At 33.4% G+C, this 17,801-nt stretch overlaps 1 protein-coding gene across 1 annotated transcript in view; it reads right to left on the reverse strand.

Moving 5' to 3' along the window:
* The window catches only part of LOC140742400 (cadherin-87A), an 81,515-nt gene extending 66,485 nt beyond the window's left edge, over positions 1-15,030 (reverse strand). The window contains exon 1 of the mRNA XM_073073328.1: positions 14,691-15,030. The gene's annotated coding sequence lies outside the window, so the exon portion shown is untranslated. The remainder of the gene's footprint in view (positions 1-14,690) is intronic.
* Positions 15,031-17,801: the final 2,771 nt, after the last annotated feature.

Raw genomic sequence — 17,801 nt, forward strand, 5'->3', positions numbered from 1 at the left:
CCCAATCCATTCTTACTGTGACAGAAGACCCGTATCCAGCAGTAGCACATTAATGATTTGATAACAACTGAATCCATTTTTTTTATGTAATATAAATTATACATTTATGTAACTAACTGAAATTTAGGACATCTAGCTAGATATAGTTATCTATTTTATATAATATGTCCAATCGTTTTAAAATAAAAAGGTTTTTCGTAATAAGATCACAAACAATTCGGAGAATCCATAACATTTATACGATTGACTCATTTTGATGCAAGGCGTACACGTTCGAGTCACCTTCATGTTATCGATAATGACATGACAGCTACATAAATGCTTTTAGAATTATTATTACTAAATAAGTAACAATCTAGCATTAAGGTCGCCTGATGCTTACCTGCACCTGCCATTCGTGGACATCTATCAACCCTAGGAAGAGATAGAGTACTATCCGAGGTTGGCTACAGATTCATTGATAGACATGATCACTAAGTTAGAAGGTCTCGTATAATTCTCTTACTTTACATCCCTTAAACCAGAACACAGCAGCGTCTCAAACTGTTGTTATAAGGCAGAAAATAGTAGTACCCTGAGCACTTCCAACGTTGAAACAAGTCATTAATGTATCATTTCATAAATTGGCTTATTTGTGTTGATTTTATCTCTATGTACCAATAATTCAAGTAATCGTTTGATATATCCAATCCTTAATTGAAATTCTAGACACAGGTTAGACTTTCGGAAGCAGTTTCGCGAATTTACGAGTAACTTTACGGAAGTCAAACGCACAGTCGCTCTGAATTGGAGACATTCTAAAGAAATTAAGAAAAGTTAGGCAAGAAAGGCAAAAACGCCCTGTTGTAAAGAATCTCGTCTAAATCCGAATGTTTGTATAGCAAGAAAGTCATGATTCTTTGGAGCTTACGACCGTGACAAACCGGGAATGGCGAACGGACCTTTACTGCAAGGGCATTTCATCACTCTCACTCATCTTCCTATGGTTCTTTTTTCTAATTTTGAAGTAGCAAATGAGCTGATGAATGATTTTTTATTGTTTAACCTAACGATTAAGCAGACGTGCTGCCTGATGAAACGTAGTCGACGCCGCTTATGGACACTGGTAACACCAGAGGAGCCGCATCGCCGGATTTGGATGAGAGCTGTTTTTGCACCTTTTTTTAACAGCATCCAGTCCAACAGATGGTGTCTACTACTTGCGGCGTGGAACCATATAGGGTTCTACGTTTTTCAAAATCGACCAATAAATCTACACAGTCTATAAAATTAACAGTTAATCATCCATTAGGTAGGAGTATATCGTTCGTTAAATCAAATCTAAAATTCTTAGTTTAAATTCTAAATAGTTAAAATTTTTGCAAACCTAAATAAGTAAAATTTCTAAATAGTTTACGATTTAAACAGCCATTGCGGACATTTAACTAAAGGTTAAAAATTCCCTGCGACTGCATAGAATCAGATCTAAAGTGTTTCTATAGCAAGAAAGTCATGATTCATTGGAGCCTACGACCGGACGGCTATGTGAACTTGGCACCCGACTTTGGAAAATTGAACTTTTTTTTTATGATTCTTATAGACTATGGTAAGTAGTTGTTTGTAGTAAAAAATATTTCGTTTGTAGTTGCCCCAAAAAAAAATTGGTGACCTTGAAAAAAATCTCAGCACCCGACTTTGAAAAATCGAACTTTTTTTTTATGATTCCTATAGACTATGGTAAGTAGTTGTTTGTAGTAAAAAAAATTTCGTTTGTAGTTGGCCCAAAAAAAATTGGTGACCTTGAAAAAAATTCGAACCTGACATTGAAAAGTCGAACGTTTTTTTTATGATTCCTATAGACTATAGTGGGTAGTTCTTTAAAGTAACATTCTTTTGATAAAACTAACTCAGAAACACAACTAAAAGACTTTGAAAAGTAACCCATGACCCCTAGATTCGATCAAGATTCCAATAAAATTATTACAAATACAAACAAAATTATCGCCAATATTAACAAAAAACAAGTACAACAAACTAAACTAATATACTGCAAACAAAATAGAGTTATTACAAACGGAATTATCGCTACTACAAACGAAATAGGGAAACTACAAACGAAAATATCGCTACTACAAACGAAGTAGAGCTACTACAAACGAGTTATCGCCAATATGAACAGAATAGATTTACTACAAACAAAATTATCGCTACTACAAACGAAATAGGGGAACTACAAACGAAAATATCGCTACTACAAACGAAGTAGAGCTACTACAAACGAGTTATCGCCAATATGAACAGAATAGAGTTACTACAAACAGAATTATCGCTACTACAAACGAAATAGGAGAACTACAAACGAGTTATCGCCAATATGCACAGAATAGAGTTACTACAAACAGAATTATCGCAACTACAAACGAAATAGATCAACAACAAACGAAAATATCGCTACTACAAACGAAATAGAGCTACTACAAACGAGTTATCGCCAATATGAACAGAATAGAGTTACTACAAACAGAATTATCGCTACTACAAACGAAATAGGAGAACTACAAACGAAAATATCACTACTACAAACGAAATAGAACTACTACAAACGAGTTATCGCCAATATGAACAGAATAGAGTTACTACAAACGGAATTATCGCTACTACAAACGAAATAGGAGAACTACAAACGAAAATATCACTACTACAAACGAAATAGAACTACTACAAACGAGTTATCGCCAATATGAACAGAATAGAGTTACTACAAACAGAATTATCGCTACTACAAACGAAATAGATCAACTACAAACGAAAATATCGCTACTACAAACGAAATAGAGCTACTACAAACGAGTTATCGCCAATATGAACAGAATAGAGTTACTACAAACAGAATTATCGCTACTACAAACGAAATAGGAGAACTACAAACGAAAATATCACTACTACAAACGAAATAGAACTACTACAAACGAGTTATCGCCAATATGAACAGAATAGAGTTACTACAAACAGAATTATCGCTACTACAAACGAAATAGATCAACTACAAACGAAAATATCGCTACTACAAACGAAATAGAGCTACTACAAACGAGTTATCGCCAATATGAACAGAATAGATTTACTACAAACAGAATTATCGCTACTACAAACGAAATAGATCAACTACAAACGAAAATATCGCTACTACAAACGAAATAGAGCGACTACAAACGAGTTATCGCCAATATGAACAGAATAGATTTACTACAAACAAAATTATCGCTTCTACAAACAAAATAGGAGAACTACAAACGAAAATATCGCTACTACAAACGAAATAGAGCTACTACAAACGAGTTATCGCAAATATGAACAGAATAGAGTTACTACAAACAGAATTATCGCTACTACAAACGAAATAGGAGAACTACAAACAAAAATATCGCTACTACAAACGAAAATATCACTATTACAAACGAAATAGAACTACTACAAACGAGTTATCGCCAATATGAAGAGAATAGAGTTACTACAAACAGAATTATCGCTACTACAAACGAAATAAATCAACTACAAACGAAAATATCGCTACTACAAACGAAATAGAGCTACTACAAACGAGTTATCGCCAATATGAACAGAATAGATTTACTACAAACAAAATTATCGCTACTACAAACGAAATAGATCAACTACAAACGAAAATATCACTACTACAAACGAAATAGAGCTACTACAAACGAGTTATCGCCAATATGAACAGAATAGATTTACTACAAACAAAATTATCGCTACTACAAACGAAAAAGATCAACTACAAACGAAAATATCGCTACTACAAACGAAATAGAACTACTACAAACGAGTTATCGCCAATATGAACAGAATAGAGTTACTACAAACAGAAATATCGCTACTACAAACGAAATAGGAGAACTACAAACGAGTTATCACCAATATGCACAGAATAGAGTTACTACAAACAGAATTATCGCTACTACAAACGAAATAGATCAACTACAAACGAAAATATCGCTACTACAAACGAAATAGAGCTACTACAAACGAGTTATCGCCAATATGAACAGAATAGATTTACTACAAACAGAATTATCGCTACTACAAACGAAATAGATCAACTACAAACGAAAATATCGCTACTACAAACGAAATAGAGCTACTACAAACGAGTTATCGCCAATATGAACAGAATAGATTTACTACAAACAAAATTACCGCTACTACAAACGAAATAGGAGAACTACAAACGAAAATATCACTACTACAAACGAAATAAAACTACTACAAACGAGTTATCGCCAATATGAACAGAATAGAGTTACTACAAACAGAATTATCGCTACTACAAACGAAATAGATCAACTACAAACGAAAATATCGCTACTACAAACGAAATAGAGCTACTACAAACGAGTTATCGCCAATATGACCAGAAAAGAGTTACTACAAACAAAATTATCGCTTCTACAAACAAAATAGGGGAACTACAAACGAAAATATCGCTACTACAAACGAAATAGAGCTACTACAAACGAGTTATTGCCAATATGAACAGAATAGAGTTACTACAAACAGAATTATCGCTACTACAAACGAAATAGGAGAACTACAAACAAAAATATCGCTACTACAAACGAAAATATCACTATTACAAACGAAATAGAACTACTACAAACGAGTTATCGCCAATATGAACAGAATAGATTTACTACAAACAAAATTATCGCTACTACAAACGAAATAGGGGAACTACAAACGAAAATATCGCTACTACAAACGAAGTAGAGCTACTACAAACGAGTTATCGCCAATATGAACAGAATAGAGTTACTACAAACAGAATTATCGCTACTACAAACGAAATAGGAGAACTACAAACGAAAATATCACTACTACAAACGAAATAGAACCACTACAAACGAGTTATCGCCAATATGAACAGAATAGAGTTACTACAAACAGAATTATCGCTACTACAAACGAAATAGGAGAACTACAAACGACAATATCACTACTACAAACGAAATAGAACTACTACAAACGAGTTATCGCCAATATGAACAGAATAGATTTACTGCAAACAAAATTATCGCTACTACAAACGAAATAGGAGAAATACAAACGAAAATATCGCTACTACAAACGAAATAGAGCTACTACAAACGAGTTATCGCCAATATGAACAGAATAGATTTACTTCAAACAGAATTATCGCTACTACAAACGAAATAGGGGAACTACAAACGAAAATATCACTACTACAAACGAAATAGAACTACTACAAACGAGTTATCGCCAATATGACCAGAAAAGAGTTACTACAAACAGAATTATCGCTACTACAAACGAAATAGATCAACTACAAACGAAAATATCGCTACTACAAACGAAATAGAGCTACTACAAACGAGCTATCGCAAATATATATTAAACAAATACAAATACAAAGATAATTTTGTTTGTAGTAACCCTTTTCTGGTCATATTTGCGATAACTCGTTTGTAGTAGCTCTATTTCGTTTGTAGTAGCGATATTTTCGTTTGTAGTTGATCTATTTCGTTTGTAGTAGCGATAATTCTGTTTGTAGTAACTCTATTCTGTTCATATTGGCGATAACTCGTTTGTAGTAGTTCTATTTCGTTTGTAGTAGTGATATTTTCGTTTGTAGTTCCCCTATTTCGTTTGTAGTAGCGATAATTCTGTTTGTAGTAACTCTATTCTGTTCATATTGGCGATAACTCGTTTGTAGTTCCCCTATTTCGTTTGTAGTAGCCATAATTTTGTTTGTAGTAAATCTATTCTGTTCATATTGGCGATAACTCGTTTGTAGTAGCTCTATTTCGTTTGTAGTAGTGATATTTTCGTTTGTAGTTCTCCTATTTCGTTTGTAGTATCGATAATTCTGTTTGTAGTAAATCTATTCTGTTCATATTGGCGATAACTCATTTGTAGTAGTTCTATTTCGTTTGTAGTAGTGATATTTTCGTTTGTAGTTCTCCTATTTCGTTTGTAGTAACTCTATTCTGTTCGTATTGGCGATAACTCGTTTGTAGTAGTTCTATTTCGTTTGTAGTAGTTCTATTTCGTTTGTAGTAGCGATATTTTTGTTTGTAGTTCTCCTATTTCGTTTGTAGTAGCGATAATTTTGTTTGTAGTAAATCTATTCTGTTCATATTGGCGATAACTCGTTTGTAGTAGCTCTATTTCGTTTGTAGTAGTGATATTTTCGTTTGTAGTTCTCCTTTTTCGTTTGTAGTATCGATAATTCTGTTTGTAGTAACTCTATTCTGTTCATATTGGCGATAACTCGTTTGTAGTAGCTCTATTTCGTTTGTAGTAGTGATATTTTCGTTTGTAGTTCTCCTATTTCGTTTGTAGTATCGATAATTCTGTTTGTAGTAACTCTATTCTGTTCATATTGGCGATAACTCGTTTGTAGTTCTCCTATTTCGTTTGTAGTAGCGATAATTCTGTTTGTAGTAACTCTATTCTGTTCATATTGGCGATAACTCGTTTGTAGTAGCTCTATTTCGTTTGTAGTAGCGATATTTTCGTTTGTAGTTGATCCATTTCGTTTGTAGTTGCGATAATTCTGTTTGTAGTAACTCTATTCTGTGCATATTGGAGATAACTCGTTTGTAGTTCTCCTATTTCGTTTGTAGTAGCGATAATTCTGTTTGTAGTAACTCTATTCTGTTCATATTGGCGATAACTCGTTTGTAGTAGCTCTATTTCGTTTGTAGTAGTGATATTTTCGTTTGTAGTTCTCCTATTTCGTTTTTAGTAGCGATAAATCTGTTTGTAGTAACTCTATTCTGTTCGTATTGGCGATAACTCGTTTGTAGTAGTTCTATTTCGTTTGTAGTAGTTCTATTTCGTTTGTAGTAGCGATATTTTTGTTTGTAGTTCTCCTATTTCGTTTGTAGTAGCGATAATTTTGTTTGTAGTAAATCTATTCTGTTCATATTGGCGATATCTCGTTTGTAGTAGCTCTATTTCGTTTGTAGTAGTGATATTTTCGTTTGTAGTTCTCCTTTTTCGTTTGTAGTATCGATAATTCTGTTTGTAGTAACTCTATTCTGTTCATATTGGCGATAACTCGTTTGTAGTAGCTCTATTTCGTTTGTAGTAGTGATATTTTCGTTTGTAGTTCTCCTATTTCGTTTGTAGTATCGATAATTCTGTTTGTAGTAACTCTATTCTGTTCATATTGGCGATAACTCGTTTGTAGTTCTCCTATTTCGTTTGTAGTAGCGATAATTCTGTTTGTAGTAACTCTATTCTGTTCATATTGGCGATAACTCGTTTGTAGTAGCTCTATTTCGTTTGTAGTAGTGATATTTTCATTTGTAGTTCTCCTATTTCGTTTGTAGTAGCGATAATTCTGTTTGTAGTAACTCTATTCTGTTCATATTGGCGATAACTCGTTTGTAGTAATTCTATTTCGTTTGTAGTAGTGATATTTTCGTTTGTAGTTCCCCTATTTCGTTTGTAGTAGCGATAATTTTGTTTGTAGTAAATCTATTCTGTTCATATTGGCGATAACTCATTTGTAGTAGTTCTATTTCGTTTGTAGTAGTGATATTTTCGTTTGTAGTTCTCCTATTTCGTTTGTAGTAGCGATAAATCTGTTTGTAGTAACTCTATTCTGTTCGTATTGGCGATAACTCGTTTGTAGTAGTTCTATTTCGTTTGTAGTAGTTCTATTTCGTTTGTAGTAGCGATATTTTTGTTTGTAGTTCTCCTATTTCGTTTGTAGTAGCGATAATTTTGTTTGTAGTAAATCTATTCTGTTCATATTGGCGATATCTCGTTTGTAGTAGCTCTATTTCGTTTGTAGTAGTGATATTTTCGTTTGTAGTTCTCCTTTTTCGTTTGTAGTATCGATAATTCTGTTTGTAGTAACTCTATTCTGTTCATATTGGCGATAACTCGTTTGTAGTAGCTCTATTTCGTTTGTAGTAGTGATATTTTCGTTTGTAGTTCTCCTATTTCGTTTGTAGTATCGATAATTCTGTTTGTAGTAACTCTATTCTGTTCATATTGGCGATAACTCGTTTGTAGTTCTCCTATTTCGTTTGTAGTAGCGATAATTTTGTTTGTAGTAAATCTATTCTGTTCATATTGGCGATAACTCATTTGTAGTAGTTCTATTTCGTTTGTAGTAGTGATATTTTCGTTTGTAGTTCTCCTATTTCGTTTGTAGTAGCGATAAATCTGTTTGTAGTAACTCTATTCTGTTCGTATTGGCGATAACTCGTTTGTAGTAGCTCTATTTCGTTTGTAGTAGTGATATTTTTGTTTGTAGTTGATCTATTTCGTATGTAGTAGCGATAATTCTGTTTGTAGTAACTCTATTCTCTTCATATTGGCGATAACTCGTTTGTAGTAGTTCTATTTCGTTTGTAATAGTGATATTTTCGTTTGTAGTTCTCCTATTTCGTTTGTAGTAGCGATAATTCTGTTTGTAGTAACTCTATTCTGTTCATATTGGCGATAACTCGTTTGTAGTAGTTCTATTTCGTTTGTAGTAGTGATATTTTCGTTTGTAGTTCCCCTATTTCGTTTGTAGTAGCGATAATTTTGTTTGTAGTAAATCTATTCTTTTCATATTGGCGATAACTCATTTGTAGTAGTTCTATTTCGTTTGTAGTAGTGATATTTTCGTTTGTAGTTCTCCTATTTCGTTTGTAGTAGCGATAAATCTGTTTGTAGTAACTCTATTCTGTTCGTATTGGCGATAACTCGTTTGTAGTAGTTCTATTTCGTTTGTAGTAGTTCTATTTCGTTTGTAGTAGCGATATTTTTGTTTGTAGTTCTCCTATTTCGTTTGTAGTAGCGATAATTTTGTTTGTAGTAAATCTATTCTGTTCATATTGGCGATATCTCGTTTTTAGTAGCTCTATTTCGTTTGTAGTAGTGATATTTTCGTTTGTAGTTCTCCTTTTTCGTTTGTAGTATCGATAATTCTGTTTGTAGTAACTCTATTCTGTTCATATTGGCGATAACTCGTTTGTAGTAGCTCTATTTCGTTTGTAGTAGTGATATTTTCGTTTGTAGTTCTCCTATTTCGTTTGTAGTATCGATAATTCTGTTTGTAGTAACTCTATTCTGTTCATATTGGCGATAACTCGTTTGTAGTAGTTCTATTTCGTTTGTAGTAGTGATATTTTCGTTTGTAGTTCCCCTATTTCGTTTGTAGTAGCGATAATTTTGTTTGTAGTAAATCTATTCTGTTCATATTGGCAATAACTCATTTGTAGTAGTTCTATTTCGTTTGTAGTAGTGATATTTTCGTTTGTAGTTCTCCTATTTCGTTTGTAGTAACACTATTCTGTTCGTATTGGCGATAACTCGTTTGTAGTAGTTCTATTTCGTTTGTAGTAGCGATATTTTTGTTTGTAGTTCTCCTATTTCGTTTGTAGTAGCGATAATTTTGTTTGTAGTAAATCTATTCTGTTCATATTGGCGATATCTCGTTTGTAGTAGCTCTATTTCGTTTTTAGTAGTGATATTATTGTTTGTAGTTCTCCTTTTTCGTTTGTAGTATCGATAATTCTGTTTGTAGTAACTCTATTCTGTTCATATTGGCGATAACTCGTTTGTAGTAGCTCTATTTCGTTTGTAGTAGTGATATTTTCGTTTGTAGTTCTCCTATTTCGTTTGTAATATCGATAATTCTGTTTGTAGTAACTCTATTCTGTTCATATTGGCGATAACTCGTTTGTAGTTCTCCTATTTCGTTTGTAGTAGCGATAATTCTGTTTGTAGTAACTCTATTCTGTTCATATTGGCGATAACTCGTTTGTAGTAGCTCTATTTCGTTTGTAGTAGTGATATTTTCGTTTGTAGTTCTCCTATTTCGTTTGTAGTAGCGATAATTCTGTTTGTAGTAACTCTATTCTGTTCATATTGGCGATAACTCGTTTGTAGTTCTCCTATTTCGTTTGTAGTAGCGATAATTCTGTTTGTAGTAACTCTATTCTGTTCATATTGGCGATAACTCGTTTGTAGTAGCTCTATTTCGTTTGTAGTAGCGATATTTTCGTTTGTAGTTGATCCATTTCGTTTGTAGTTGCGATAATTCTGTTTGTAGTAACTCTATTCTGTGCATATTGGCGATAACTCGTTTGTAGTTCTCCTATTTCGTTTGTAGTAGCGATAATTCTGTTTGTAGTAACTCTATTCTGTTCATATTGGCGATAACTCGTTTGTAGTAGCTCTATTTCGTTTGTAGTAGTGATATTTTCGTTTGTAGTTCTGCTATTTCGTTTGTAGTAGCGATAATTCTGTTTGTAGTAACTCTATTCTGTTCATATTGGCGATAACTCGTTTGTAGTTCTCCTATTTCGTTTGTAGTAGCGATAATTCTGTTTGTAGTAACTCTATTCTGTTCATATTGGCGATAACTCGTTTGTAGTAGCTCTATTTCGTTTGTAGTAGCGATATTTTCGTTTGTAGTTGATCTTTTTCGTTTGTAGTAGCGATAATTCTGTTTGTAGTAACTCTATTCTGTGCATATTGGCGATAACTCGTTTGTAGTTCTCCTATTTCGTTTGTAGTAGCGATAATTCTGTTTGTAGTAACTCTATTCTGTTCATATTGGCGATAACTCGTTTGTAGTAGTTCTATTTCTTTTGTAATAGTGATATTTTCGTTTGTAGTTCTCCTATTTCGTTTGTAGTAACGATAATTCTGTTTGTAGTAACTCTATTCTGTTCATATTGGCGATAACTCGTTTGTAGTAGTTCTATTTCGTTTGTAGTAGTGATATTTTCGTTTGTAGTTCCCCTATTTCGTTTGTAGTAGCGATAATTTTGTTTGTAGTAAATCTATTCTGTTCATATTGGCGATAACTCATTTGTAGTAGTTCTATTTCGTTTGTAGTAGTGATATTTTCGTTTGTAGTTCTCCTATTTCGTTTGTAGTAGCGATAAATCTGTTTGTAGTAACTCTATTCTGTTCGTATTGGCGATAACTCGTTTGTAGTAGCTCTATTTCGTTTGTAGTAGTGATATTTTTGTTTGTAGTTGATCTATTTCGTATGTAGTAGCGATAATTCTGTTTGTAGTAACTCTATTCTCTTCATATTGGCGATAACTCGTTTGTAGTAGTTTTATTTCGTTTGTAATAGTGATATTTTCGTTTGTAGTTCTCCTATTTCGTTTGTAGTAGCGATAATTCTGTTTGTAGTAACTCTATTCTGTTCATATTGGCGATAACTCGTTTGTAGTAGTTCTATTTCGTTTGTAGTAGTGATATTTTCGTTTGTAGTTCCCCTATTTCGTTTGTAGTAGCGATAATTTTGTTTGTAGTAAATCTATTCTTTTCATATTGGCGATAACTCATTTGTAGTAGTTCTATTTCGTTTGTAGTAGTGATATTTTCGTTTGTAGTTCTCCTATTTCGTTTGTAGTAGCGATAAATCTGTTTGTAGTAACTCTATTCTGTTCGTATTGGCGATAACTCGTTTGTAGTAGTTCTATTTCGTTTGTAGTAGTTCTATTTCGTTTGTAGTAGCGATATTTTTGTTTGTAGTTCTCCTATTTCGTTTGTAGTAGCGATAATTTTGTTTGTAGTAAATCTATTCTGTTCATATTGGCGATATCTCGTTTGTAGTAGCTCTATTTCGTTTGTAGTAGTGATATTTTCGTTTGTAGTTCTCCTTTTTCGTTTGTAGTATCGATAATTCTGTTTGTAGTAACTCTATTCTGTTCATATTGGCGATAACTCGTTTGTAGTAGCTCTATTTCGTTTGTAGTAGTGATATTTTCGTTTGTAGTTCTCCTATTTCGTTTGTAGTATCGATAATTCTGTTTGTAGTAACTCTATTCTGTTCATATTGGCGATAACTCGTTTGTAGTTCTCCTATTTCGTTTGTAGTAGCGATAATTCTGTTTGTAGTAACTCTATTCTGTTCATATTGGCGATAACTCGTTTGTAGTAGCTCTATTTCGTTTGTAGTAGTGATATTTTCATTTGTAGTTCTCCTATTTCGTTTGTAGTAGCGATAATTCTGTTTGTAGTAACTCTATTCTGTTCATATTGGCGATAACTCGTTTGTAGTAATTCTATTTCGTTTGTAGTAGTGATATTTTCGTTTGTAGTTCCCCTATTTCGTTTGTAGTAGCGATAATTTTGTTTGTAGTAAATCTATTCTGTTCATATTGGCGATAACTCATTTGTAGTAGTTCTATTTCGTTTGTAGTAGTGATATTTTCGTTTGTAGTTCTCCTATTTCGTTTGTAGTAGCGATAAATCTGTTTGTAGTAACTCTATTCTGTTCGTATTGGCGATAACTCGTTTGTAGTAGTTCTATTTCGTTTGTAGTAGTTCTATTTCGTTTGTAGTAGCGATATTTTTGTTTGTAGTTCTCCTATTTCGTTTGTAGTAGCGATAATTTTGTTTGTAGTAAATCTATTCTGTTCATATTGGCGATATCTCGTTTGTAGTAGCTCTATTTCGTTTGTAGTAGTGATATTTTCGTTTGTAGTTCTCCTTTTTCGTTTGTAGTATCGATAATTCTGTTTGTAGTAACTCTATTCTGTTCATATTGGCGATAACTCGTTTGTAGTAGCTCTATTTCGTTTGTAGAAGTGATATTTTCGTTTGTAGTTCTCCTATTTCCTTTGTAGTATCGATAATTCTGTATGTAGTAACTCTATTCTGTTCATATTGGCGATAACTCGTTTGTAGTTCTCCTATTTCGTTTGTAGTAGCGATAATTCTGTTTGTAGTAACTCTATTCTGTTCATATTGGCGATAACTCGTTTGTAGTAGCTCTATTTCGTTTGTAGTAGTGATATTTTCGTTTGTAGTTCTCCTATTTCGTTTGTAGTAGCGATAATTTTGTTTGTAGTAACTCTATTCTGTTCATATTGGCGATAACTCGTTTGTAGTTCTCCTATTTCGTTTGTAGTAGCGATAATTCTGTTTGTAGTAACTCTATTCTGTTCATATTGGCGATAACTCGTTTGTAGTAGCTCTATTTCGTTTGTAGTAGCGATATTTTCGTTTGTAGTCGTTACTTTTAAGAACTACCCACTATAGTCTATAGGAATCATAAAAAAAACGTTCGATTTTTCAATGTCAGGTTCGAATTTTTTTCAAGGTCACCAATTTTTTTTGGGCCAACTACAAACGAAATTTTTTTTACTACAAACAACTACTTACCATAGTCTATAGGAATCATAAAAAAAAAGTTCGATTTTTCAAAGTCGGGTGCTGAGATTTTTTTCAAGGTCACCAATTTTTTTTTGGGGCAACTACAAACGAAATATTTTTTACTACAAACAACTACTTACCATAGTCTATAAGAATCATAAAAAAAAAGTTCAATTTTCCAAAGTCGGGTGCCAAGTTCACATAGCCCGACCGGACCCGTGACAAACCGGAGAATGGCGAACGGACCTTTACTGCAAGGCCGTTTCTTCACTCTCGGTCGCTTATCTACTTACGGTACAATGTTTATTCATTGAATTTTAATATTTTGTCTATCTGAATATTAACAGTTCAAGGTGATACCACTGGTTTCGAATATGTCTGTGATTTGAGCAAGAGTTCTGACTTCTGACGTCGGCTTCTTATTTGGCGAATTTAATTTACTTATTGTTTAAGTAGGGTGCATAGTTCAGATATCTAGGTTTAAAATACGTTAGATATTTGACTTTGGCGATTGCATTTGTTAAAGAGCTCAAAAGTTATGTGAACTGTATGCATTAATTGTGATCATAAACTATATGAAAGTGAAAACATATGAACGAAAACAAAGTGATATAACATAAGTATGCTTTGATTTATTGATGCATTTTGTAGAATCAAAATCTTCTAAAAATGAGGTCAGTGTCACTCACATCACATGTCGTGTGCGTCGTCAAAACATGTTATTTCAACTGTGTTACATAGGAATGTACAAAATGTGATACATGGTTTTGAAGTGATGTCTACAATACGCAATATTAGCTTACTGCCTAGCTAGATTTTTTGTATGTTTAGGTAGAATAGTTATATAATAGTTTACAGAGTAGTTAATATAGGGACAAATGGTAAGTAACTTTGCAATCTGTCTTGTTCTGGAGTATACGAGATACTTATGTTGTCTTATCAAACTGCAGTAGAATATACGGAATTTTTATTTATTTAATTATTCTCATGAATATATAGGATCTATGTGCATTGTGTTTTGACTGACATCAGGTACAACTTTCAGTGATAAGTAGTTTGCCTATTTTATTACTAGTTAAGTACTTTGTGAAGGTGCTTTTAACTCTGAGGCTTTTGATTAAAGATGGTTCATTAATATTTTCCTGTAGATACCTAAAACAAGGATGACTTAACAATCTTCTCATATCACTTCGTTCGTTTAGAAATAAAAGTCTTTAGTAATAAACGTCTTGTATGCTTAAAGTTTTTAAGCCGATGATTCATTTTATTACTTTTAAATCTTAATATTCTTAAATCTTTTCCGTATTCAAACAGTTATCTTGATTATGCATACTTTTATGCATATACACTTATTAATTAGCATCCGTGTTTATGCCAAGATTTAAAGAAATGTAAAATAAAATAATGAAATAAAACTACGAACCAAGCAAAATTTTGAGGACAAGTAGACAATTCAATCTTTAATAATGGGAATAAAAAAGTAAATAAAAAACAATAAATGAGTAAACTTTTTTCAGTCACGAAAATAAGTGGAGCAAACTTACTTTAGAGCGATTCTGCTCAAAAATCACACATGTTCGAACATCCGGGTTTTCCTCGGCGAGAACAGGCTTTTGTGCCTAGGTGTGTCTCAAAATTCAGACGAACAAAAGTTCACGAGCACGACACAATACCGTTAACCGTAGATCTCGACACCACACAAAAAGCACAAGGAATTCACCACCGTACAGCCAATCACATCGTTGATTCAACAATTCGTAAACACCGTTTTTTATAACTTTTGTCCCATATGCAACACGCGGCAATATTTTTAAAACTATTCACACCTATAGATAACTCGCCACGAAGGAATTGCACCCGTAACTGACATGTTTACGCCAAGTTGCATTGCCTCGACAGGCTTCATTATTTGCCGTCTCTTTCACTCTCGTTTTATTATTATTACACAGAAAGAGACAGCCGACCCTACCGTAACTTGTATACTTAGCTAATTAGTGCGCTATACAACGCCATCTGTGGCGCAACTTGTAACTACTTCAAGCATTCGTCATGAACTATTGATCATAACAACGTAGTACGCTTAAGCTGTTAATAGATGGCGCTTACAAGGTGATAAAAGTTTCTATTTTACACACTAGATGTCACTACTAGTATCGTTCTTTGACATACTACAGTGGCTGCGCTGGCGCACTTTGCAGTTCGTTGCGTTTGGAGTTAAGATAAAATTATTGTAATCAGATGGATTAGCAAATTTAAAGTTCAATTAGTAGTAATTCATCTATTTAGTTTGATACATATTGTGAAAATAACCATAAATATACAGTATTATTATTTTGTACAACGAAATTAGAATTAGAAATTAGGTACAGTTTTATTAAATATTTACCACTAATATTAAGAGCATTTTTGTAAAAAAATCCATAATAATTATAAGCTATATTTCATAATTATAAGTCATTTTTTTGCGAAGGTGGTAGTACCCTTTGTGGTTCTACTCGGGCGGCACCACCGCCACACCTATTTCAGCCTCATAAAACGCAGCTGTGTTCTGGTTTGAAGGGTATGGTAAGGGAGACATACTTTTCCGAGGCGTTCCAGCTTAGTCCTCAGAAATAGCGGCGCGTATGTGGCCGACCTTGGGTAGGAATATCTGATCCTATCTGGGGTTGATTACAGATGTCCATGGCCGGCAGTAGCCACTTACCGTCAGGTGGACTGCAAGCTCGTCTGCTACTCCTATATTACAAAAAAAATCTATTTCAAGTATTTTTTAAGTCGTTTTAAGAAACTTAAGAAAAAGTTCGTAACGTTATGAAAATACCCATAGAAATATCTTCAATTCTTGTCTACAACCTCATAGTAGCCAGTTATTCACACAACATACCATGTTACCAATAAATCGCGACTGCATTACATAATTTCCTGGCAAGTCGCAATGGAGCCCTAGGATCCGAGTTCATCGATGGAGAAAGTTATTCTAAAACTAACTATTAAACGCGGTTCCGTCCGTATTTAAATATTTTATTATTCTCAATCCTGAAGTAAAAAGTAACGTGTTTATACAAGAAGATTTAATGATCCATCAAAAACGTGTAATTTAATTTAATAAAATGTAGTAAAGAGAAAGAGGCAGATTCGGCGACCTATTGATGTTGAGTACCGTAGAGAGTAGCACAAATCTACTCTGTGGCACAATTCACGACTTGTAAGGTGTCATTGTAAAGGGTGACAAAAATAATTCGGCCCATATAGGCCAAATAGGTAGATCAAGCCCTGCATCGCGACCGCACCACCAATCCACATGACGATATCATGAGGCACCATGAGCCGACTTCAAGAGGTTCCTATTTGAATCGATGAATTAGTGACGGAACTGTATGTATCCTTACCATGAGTTTTCGAAACAAGCCACAATTTTACGTTACGTTTACTCAATCCATTATTCTGTTCCGTTTGCTTCAGTAGACTGAGTAAACGTAACATAGTCTTTTTGTCTGCTTCACATGTTCGCAAAAAAGAGAGAGAAAACATAAAGCGCCATTTTGTCACTCAGTTACTCTAACGTTTACTCAGTGTACTAAAGCAAACGGAACAGAATAATGGATTGAGTAAACGTAACGTAAGATTGTGGGATGTTAAGAAAACTCATGGTAAGGATACAGGTGGACTACAAGCGCGTTTGCAAATGTTATAAAAAAACTGCAATCTTATTTTTTGATAATTTTCAAAAACTGCCAGACATTTTGACTTAAATTTGGATAGTGATGTCAACAATGTTGCCTTGCATAACCAGTAACATGATCGGGGAAACCTGTAGTTTCCTGCAACTGATAGCATACTTCCGCAAGATCCGTCTACTACAGAACAGGTGCATAACTACCTACTTTATGAAAGGGTATTTTACATTTTAAAAATATTATTATGAGTTTCCACGTATCAATTTTTAACTTTACTGTGTTAATTATAAAGTACAATGCCGGTTTGACAGCCACTGTTTTGAGGGGTAGATAAATATTGAAATGTTGATATTTCAAATTAACGGTTTTCTGCCATCTTCTTAATATTGTCGATTCACCATAATTGCGATATAATTATGGCCTCTAAGAACAGAGCCAGGTCAATCTAGAATATAATTTCTTCCACCTTTTTTTGTTTTTATATTTAGTGCCGATCTCAGGAGGTCCCTAAAAGACCAATATATTAGCCTGCACTACACGTATCTGATAATAATTACGATCAACATTTTAAAATTGAAATGTATTTTTAATTATAGCTTTCCAAAGGGGCCCCGAAGTCGTGTTTGCATAGTCCATGACTGTTACCGTCACACAGTGACTACACAAAAATGTTCACCACTGTTTAGGCAACCCTCTTTATGAGAGCTCTATTTCCTAAAGCGAAGTTATAGGATCTGGTGGATAGATAGATGGAAACAAAATAATGTATGAATAAGGTTCAGAATAGATAGTTTATGTAGAGCTCTGCCTAAGTGGGGATCAAACAAACAGCCACAAGTACCGATTACACTAACTCAAATAAAGTCTTACACATTAAATTCATAGATATTAAGTCATTAATGGAATGTAATTAATCTTCGATTAGATAAAAACAAAATAATTATAATTTTGTAAATAAAACATTCCAAAACAAATTAC

This window comes from Epargyreus clarus, unplaced genomic scaffold (assembly GCF_041222505.1).
Source record: "Epargyreus clarus isolate Ecla_fem2 unplaced genomic scaffold, WU_Ecla_fem_2.2 ptg000005l, whole genome shotgun sequence".
NCBI classification, from domain to species: domain Eukaryota; kingdom Metazoa; phylum Arthropoda; class Insecta; order Lepidoptera; family Hesperiidae; genus Epargyreus; species Epargyreus clarus.